Raw genomic sequence first — 8,624 nt, 5'->3', positions numbered from 1 at the left:
CTGGGTGCAGACACTGCTGAGGGCCCAATCTTCCAGTAGCAGGGACCAACATTGATTCCTGGTACAGCACCACTGCTTGGGGTGATCAGCCTGCCACCTGGTAGCAGGTTGATTACATTAGACCACTTCAATCAATGGAAGGAGCAGCATTTTGTTCTTACTCTGGACACATGGATTTGCCTTCTCTGCACACAATACTTTCTGCCCAAACTACCACCTGTGGACTTAACAGAATGCCTTACCCACTGTCATGGTGTTCCACACAGCATCGCTTCTGATCAAGGAACTCACTGCACAGAAAATGGGTCCATGCTCATGGAACTCACTAATCTTACCATGTTCCTCATCTGGTTTGACAGAGCAATGGAATCACCTTTTGAAGACTCAGTTACAACACAAGTTAGGTGGTAATATTGGATTGGCCAAAAAGTTCGTTCGGGTTTTCTGTAAGATGTTATGGGAAAACCTGAATGAACTTTTTAGCCAACCTAATACCTTGCAGGGCTAAGGTAAAGTTCTCCAAAAGGCAGTAAATAGTCTGAATCACCTACAAATATACGGTGATATTTCTCCCATAACCAAAATTCACGGGTCCAGGAATCAAAAGTTAAGAGAGAGAGAGAGAGAGAGAGAGAGATATACCCACATACCTCTTCCATAAATTTCCTAGCCACCAATTTTTCCAATTATGTTCCTTCCAAGTCCCTGACCATCCAGCCAAACCATTGGCCACAACCCATGAATCAGTATAAATTTGCACATCTGGCCATTTTTCCTTCCAGGTAAAGTGAGTAATTGAGTGTACTGCTTGAAGTTCTGCCTACTGGAAAGACTTCCCTTTACCACTGTCCTTCAGAGATGTTCCAGAAAGGGGCAAAACTGTATAACTGTCTGCTCTTGGGTGGTACCTGCTTAGTGTGTGGAACCATCTGTAAACCAGGCCTAAGTTGTCTCTTCCTCTTTCAGCTGATCATAGGAAACTCTCCATGAGGCCCTAGGTATAAGCTAGGAGAGAGAAGGCATTATAGGAGGAGTGGGCAGCATGGGCATTTGGGCCACTTATTGATGGAACTTGCTTGTGCCTTCAAGGCCTGCTCAGGCTCAGTCATATATATATCTCTTCCATTTGATGATGGAATGCTGCTGTGCATGCCCAACTCCATGGCTTGGTGGGTCAGATAACATCCAGTTCCTCATGGGCAGCCTAGCTCACATGGTAACTTTGTGGCTCATGTATAAGCATCCAGTCTCTACTAAGGCCAAGTAGCAGGCCAAGAGCTGCTTCTCAAAAGGAGAGCTGTTATCTGCAGAGGATGGCAGGGCTTTGCTCACAAATGGTAAGGGCCTGCACGTCAGTTACCCAAAGGTCCTGCCAGAGGCCCCAAACTACATCTCTATCTGTCACTGACCTTTCAAGGTCCATTGGGCCTCATGAATCATGGCCTATGGTAGAGCAGCTCGTACTGCAGCCTGGACCTATTGTAGAGCCTTCTCCTGTTCTGGGCCCCACTCAACACTAGCTGTGATCTTAGACTTCCAGCCTCTAGAAACTGTGAGGAAATAAATTTCTATTGTTTAAGATACTAAGTCTGTGGTATTTTGTTATGGTAGCCTGAGCGAACAAAGACAAATTTTGGTACCAGGAGTTAGGTGCTGCTATAAAAAATACCTGAAAATGTGGCAATGGCTTTGGAACTAGGAAATTGGTAGAGAGTAGAAAAGTTTTGAGGTGCATGGTAGAAATATGGATGTTACAGGTGATTCTGGTGAGAACTCAGATGGAAATGAGGAACGTGTTATTAGAAACTGAAGGAAAGGTGATTCTTTTTATAAAAAGGCAAAGAACTTGGCAGAAGAGTGTTCTGGTGTTTTGTGGAAGGTAGAACTGGAGAGTGATACAACTGCATATTTAGCTGAGCATATGGTTAACCAAAATATTGAAGGAGTGGCTTGGTTCTTCCTGACTGTTTATAGTAAAATGTGAAAAGAGAGAGATGAATCACTTTGCCTCTCTGTCCTCCATGTAAGGACACAGTGGGATAGTGGCCATTTGGAATCCAGGAAGAGAAAACTCACCAGAACCTGACTGTGCTTGCCCTCTGATTTTATACTTCCAGAACTGTGAGAAAATACATTTCTGTTGTTTAAGTCACCCAGTCCATGTTGTTTTGTTATGACAGCCTGAGCAAACTAATACAATGACCAATTGAGATGTATCCCAGGAGTGCAAGATTGGCTTCACATTCAAAAATCAAGTACTATAATACATCACATCGATACAATAAAGGACAAAAACCACATGAGTATCTCAGTAGATGAGGAAAAAGTACTTGACAAAATTCAACAACCTTCACAATGAAAACATTCAACATCTAGAAATAGAAAGAAACTTCTCTACCTGATAACTTTACACTTAATGAGGAAAGACTGTATGCTTTCCCAAGAGAAAGATGTTTGGTCTCACCACTTGTATTCAGCATTGTACTGAAGTTTCTAGCCAGGGCAATTAGGAAAGAAAATGAAATGAAAGGCATCCAGACTGGGAAAAAGTAAAACAGTTTTGATTTACAGATGACGTGATCATGTATATAGAAAGCCATAATGAAGTCTTAAGAATTCATTAAAAAACTATTAGAATAAATAAATAAATTCAGCAAGTCATTGCTCTCCAAATTGATCTACAGATTCAATTGAATCTCTATCAAAATTCTACCCATGTTTTTGGAAGAGATTGACAAATTTGTCCTAAAATTCATATGAAAATGCAAGGGATCCAGAATAGCCAAAACAACCTTGAAAAGAAAAACAAATTTGGAAGATTCATACTTTCTGATTTTAAACTTATTACAAAGCTACAATAGTCAAGACAGTGTGTTTCTGCTATAAGGATAGATGCATAAGGCAATGGAAAAGAATTGAGAGTCCAGAAATAAGCCCATACGTTTATGGTCAATTGATCTTCAACAAAGATGCCAAGATCATTCAATGGAGAAAGAATAGTCTTTTCTACAAATGTTGCTGGGACAATTGTATATCCAGATGCAAAAGAATGAAGTTGGACGCCTACCTCACACCATATACAATAATTAACTCAAAATCAATTAAGACCTACAAGTAAATGCTAAAATTATAAATCTCTTAAAGAAAACATAGGGTAAATCTTCATGACCTTGGATTTGGCAATGGTTTCTTAGCTATAACATTCAAGCCACAGGCAACCAAAGAAAAAATAGATACATTGGACTTCATCAAAACTAACAAGTTTTGTGTATCAAAGGACACTATCAATAAAGTATAAAGATAGCCCATAAAGATTCAGGAAATACTTGTAAATCATATATCTGACAAGTATTTATTATTCAAAATATGCAAAGTACTCTCATAATTCAACAAAAAAAGATAAATAACTCAATTTAAAAATGGGCAAAGCATTTGAATAGATATTTCTCTAAAGAAAATATACAAATGCCCAATAAGAACATGAAATGATACTCAGCATCATTAGTCATTAGGGAAATGCAAATCAAAACCACTATGAGATACCACTTCACACCCACTAGACTAGCTATAATCAAAGTGGAAAATACCAAGTTTTGGAGGATGTGGAGAAACTGGAACCCTCAAATGTTACTGATGAAAATGTAAAATGGTAGAGCCATTTTAGAAAAGAGTTTGGCATTTCTTCAAGAAGTTAAATCATAGAGTTACCATATGACCCAACGTTCCATTTCTAGCTATAATATATACTCAAGAAAATTGGAAACATACATTCATATAAAAGCTTGTAAATCAGTGTTCATAGCAGCACTATTCATAATAACCAAAAGTAGAAACAGCCCAAACATCCAGCGATTGATGAATGTATAAACAGAATGTGGTATACCCACACAGTGGAATATTATTCAGCAATAAAAAAGAATGAAATACTGATATATTATGTCACAATATGGACAAACCTTGAAAACATGCCCAGTGAAAGAAGCCAGACACAAAATGCAATATATATATATTTTTAAATTTTATTTATTTATTTATTTTTGGCTGCATTGGGTCTGTTGCTGCGTGTCAGCTTTCTCTAGTTGCAGTGAGCGGGGGCTACTCTTTGTTGTGGTGTGTGGGGTTCTCATTGCAGTGGCTTCTCTTGTTGTGGAGCACGGGCTCTAGGCATGTGGGCTTCAGTAGTTGTGGCACACGGGCTTAGTAGTTGTGGCTTGCGGGCTCTAGAGTGCAGGCTCTGCTCTGGCTTAGTTGCTCCGCGGCATGTGGGGTCTTCCTGGACCAGGGCTCAAACCCGTGTCCCCTGCATTGGCAGGCAGATTCTTAAGCACTGCACCACCAGGGAAGTTCCGCAACATATCTCAAACCCGTGTCCCCTGCATTGGCAGGCAGATTCTTAATCACTGCACCACCAGGGAAGTTCCGTAACATATTTTATGATTCTATTTATATGAACTGTCCAGAATAGGCATAGCCATAATGCCAGGAAGATGATTAGTGGTTGCCAGAGGCTGAGGTGAGGAGAGAGTAGGAAGTGACTACTAATGGGTCTGAGATTCCTTTGTGGGGTGAGAAAAATGTTGTGGAACTAGATAAAGGTGATGACTACATAACCTTGTGGATATACTTTTAAAAACCCCAGTCAGTTGTACACCTATGGGTACATTTTTTGGTACGTGAAATATCTCTCTATTTTAAAAACATGGTACTCTCTGTATTGGTATAACCACATAATACAACTTAATAAGCTCATCCTAAGAAACATGAATGGAATCTGGTCTTATGGTGCTCTTTCTTGGTGCTCTTTCTTTTCTGTTATTAATCAGTCAGGTTAAACTGCTCCTGTTGTGTTCAAGGATCTCAGAGATAAAGGCTCCACTCCATCCAAGTGGTTATTACTGCCACCAGCCCACCATCTCTCGGCAGGGCTCTAAGGCTTAGGAGTGTGGTCAACTCCTTTGCCTTCTGGTGCCAGTGTCTTGGGAGCACGCCCATGGTGGTGACTGAACGGACAGAGACTACTCCCACAGTGATGAACTATCTCATTTTTGTGGGGCAGCGTGGGAGCCTCCTCTGAGCCTGGGTCAGTTGACTCTCTTGGAGGAAACTGAGTGAGTGCTACATCCTCATTTTTACAGCACAGACCCCCGAATGATATCTGTCTGACCTAAATGCTGCTACTCATCTCAGTCAGACTGAAACTTTCTTCCCACACTCCCATAATAGATCAGGGCCACAGAAAAGTGCTGTTACTGTTGGGAATATTTAGTACTCTCATGTATGGCTGTGTAGAAAGAAGGAAGGGAGTCCCTACGGGTTCCAGCCCACTGTGCAGATACTTATCTTTTGTTTTGGCTTCTGGAACAATCTCTGAAATGAATAATCCTGCATATCCAGGTATTTTAAGCTTCTAATAGGAGAGTAGCCAATTTTCTCTTTATTTTGGGGAAATCAGAGTTGGAGTAATATCCTGAGCTCTTTTAAAAGTATTTCTCTTCAGGGACTAACCTAAATTACAAAACAGAATCAAAGATTCAGAACACCATCAGAACTTACAGATTTTACTTCCCACTGAAACAAACTTATTTATTCTCATTTTTCAACGTTTTCTTACCCTGTCTTTTCTTCCATAGACCTTCATCTTTTCTGGATTCTTCCTATTCAAAGTTTTTCTTCCTTCTCATCTCTAAAATAAAAAAGAAACAAGGAGTCTTAAATGACTTACCTGCTGCTGTTGTTATCTCTGGTCTCTTCCCTCATTCAGCATTGTATTCTTGAAGCATGAATCTGTGAAATTAACTTTAGTCTCAGTGACTCATTATACTTACCTTCCTCTCAAAAATGATGTAAAACTGAACACCTTATGAGTAATGCTTACAGGAAAAAGAGTAAGTTACCTAGATAGTAAATGATCATTTAGGTAAAAAATTGTTACTCAAAATGCCCTCAGATGTATTGAACTATTTATCTAGATGTCATTATGCTGTCTTAGAAAGAACTTCATTGTAAGGTGCCCCAACAAATATCAGGCAAAGCTTTTCAGAGCAAAGCTTTTCAGAATATCTATCTTAGCTCAACCAAGACTCCATGGGTCACTTTCAGAGTAAGTAAACAACTGAGTCAGAAATAATTGACCATGAAGAATTCTAATTCAAACTAATTAAAATGTGTAAGCTATGAAGCAGTTGCCTTCAAGATGGTTTTTAAAAATAGAGGTGGTGGGGGGGGGGGGGTTTCCCTGGTGGCGCAGTGGTTAGAAGTCCGCCTGCCGATGCAGGGGACACAGGTTCGTGCCCTGGTCCGGGAAGATCCCACATGCCGCGGAGCGGCTGGGCCTATGAGCCATGGCCGCTGAGCCTGCACGTCTGGAGCCTGTGCTCCGCAACTGGAGAGGCCACAACAGTGAAAGGCCCGCGTACCGCAAAAAAAGAAAAAAAAAAAAAAGGTGGCGGAGGAGCTTCAAGATGGCGGAAGAGTAGGACGCAGAGATCACCTTCCTCCCCACAAATACATCAGAAGTACGTCTACATGTGGAACAACTCCTACAGAACACCTACTGAACGCTGGCAGAAGACCTCAGACTTCCGAAAAGGCAAGAAACTCCCCAGGTACCTGGGTAGGGCAAAAGAAAAACAGAAAAAAAACAGAGACAAAAGAATAGGGCCGGGACGTGCACCAGTGGGAGGGAGCCATGAAGGAGGAAAGGTTTCTACACACTAGGAGCCCCTTCGCGGGCGGAGACTGCGGGTGGCGGAGGGGGAAAGCTTAGGAGCCACCAAGGAGGGCACAGCAACAGGGATGCGGAGGGCAAGGCGGAGAGATCCCCACACAGAGGATCGGTGCCGACCAGCACTCACCAGCCGGAGAGGCTTGTCTGCTCACCCGCCGGGGTGGGCGGGGGCTGGGAGCTGAGGCTCGGGCTTCGGAGGTCGGATCCCAGGTAGAGGACTGGGGTCGGCTGCGTGAACACAGCCTGAAGGGGGCTAGTGCGCCACAACTAGCCGGGAGGGAGTCCGGGAAATAGTCTGGAGCTGCCGAAGAGGCAAGAGACATTTTTTTCCCTCTTTGTTTCCTGGTGCGCGAGGAGAGGGGATTAAGAGCGCCGCTTAAAGGAGCTCCAGAGACGGGCGCGAGCCGCGGCTAAAAGCGTGGACCCCTGAGACGGGCATGAGACGCTAAGGCTGCTGCTGCCGCCACCAAGAAGCCTGTGTGCGAGCACAGGGCGCTATCCACACCTCCCCTCCCGGGAGCCTGTGCAGCCTGCCACTGCCATGGCCCCGGGATCCAGGAACAACCTCCCTGCGAGAACGCACGGCGCGCCTCAGGCTGGTGCAACGTCACACCGGCCTCTGCCGCTGCAGGCTCTCCCCGCATCCGTACTCCTCCCTCCCCCCGGCCTGAGTGAGCCAGAGCCCCTGAGTCAGCGGCTCTTTTAACCCCGTCCTGTCTGAAGGAAGAACAGACGCCCTCAGGCAACCTACACGGAGAGGCGAGTCCAAATCCAAAGCTGAACCCCAGAAGCTGTGAGAACAAAGAAGAGAAAGGGAAATCTCTCCCAGCAGCCTCAGGAGCAGCGGATTAAAGCTCCACAATCAACTTGATGTACCCTGCACCTGCGGAATACCTGAATAGACAACGAATCATCCCAAATTGAGGAGGTGGACTTTGGGAGCAATGGTATATATATATTTTTTCCCTTTTTCTCTTATTGTGAGTGTGTATGTGTATGCTCCTGGGTGGAATTTTGTCTGTATAGCTTTGCTTTTACCATTTGTCCTAGGGTTCTGTCTGTAAGTTTTTTTTTTTTCAGTATAGTTTTTAGCACTTGTTATCATTGGTGGATTTGTTTTTTGGTTTGGTTGCTCTCTTCTTTTTTTCTTTCCTTTTTTGTATTAAAAAAATTTTTTTTAATAATTATTTTTTATTTTAATAACTATTTTATTTTATTTTATCTTCTTTCTTTCTTTCTTTCTTTTTCTCCCTTTTATTCTGAGCTGTGTGGTTGACAGGCTCTTGGTGCACCAGCCGGGCATCAGGGCTCTGCCTCTGAGGTGGGAGAGCCAAGTTCAGGACACTGGTTCACTGGAGACCTCCCAGCTCCATGTAATAACGAACGGTGAAAATCTCCCAGAGACCTCCATTTCAGTGTCAAGACCCAGCTCCACTCAATGACCAGCAAGCTACAGTGCTGGACACCCTATGCCAAACCGTATTAACAAATTGAAGGAGAAAAACCATATGATCATCTCAATAGATGCAGAGAAAGCTTTTGACAAAATTCAACACCCACTTATGATAAAAACCCTCCAGAAAGTAGGCATAGAGGGAACTTTCCTCAACATAATAAAGGCCATATATGACAAACCCACAGCCAACATCGTCCTCAGTGGTGAAAAACTGAAACCATTTCCACTAAGATCAGGAACAAGACAAGGTTGCTCACTCTCACTACTAGTATTCAACATAGTTTTGGAAGTTCTAGCCACAGCAATCAGAGAAGAAAAAGGGATAAAAGAAATCCAAACTGGAAAAGAAGAAGTAAAGCTGTCACTGTTTGCAGATGACATGATACTATACATAGACAATCCTAAAGATGCTACCAGAAACTTCTAGAGCTAATCAATGAA

At 42.8% G+C, this 8,624-nt stretch overlaps 1 long non-coding RNA gene across 1 annotated transcript; it reads right to left on the bottom strand.

Moving 5' to 3' along the window:
* Positions 1–4,910: 4,910 nt before the first annotated feature.
* Positions 4,911–5,855, bottom strand: LOC307195461. Its single transcript, XR_013830843.1, has 3 exons — positions 5,826–5,855; positions 5,612–5,683; positions 4,911–5,505 (listed from the first exon to the last, which is right to left on the bottom strand). It is a non-coding gene; the product is annotated as an uncharacterized lncRNA (long non-coding RNA).
* Between the last annotated feature and the right edge of the window lie 2,769 nt (positions 5,856–8,624).

This window comes from Stenella coeruleoalba, assembly GCF_951394435.1.
Source record: "Stenella coeruleoalba genome assembly, chromosome: 12".
Taxonomy (NCBI): domain Eukaryota; kingdom Metazoa; phylum Chordata; class Mammalia; order Artiodactyla; family Delphinidae; genus Stenella; species Stenella coeruleoalba.
Note: the sequence above shows the minus strand (reverse complement) of the source record. Positions and strands in the feature narration are given on the sequence as shown.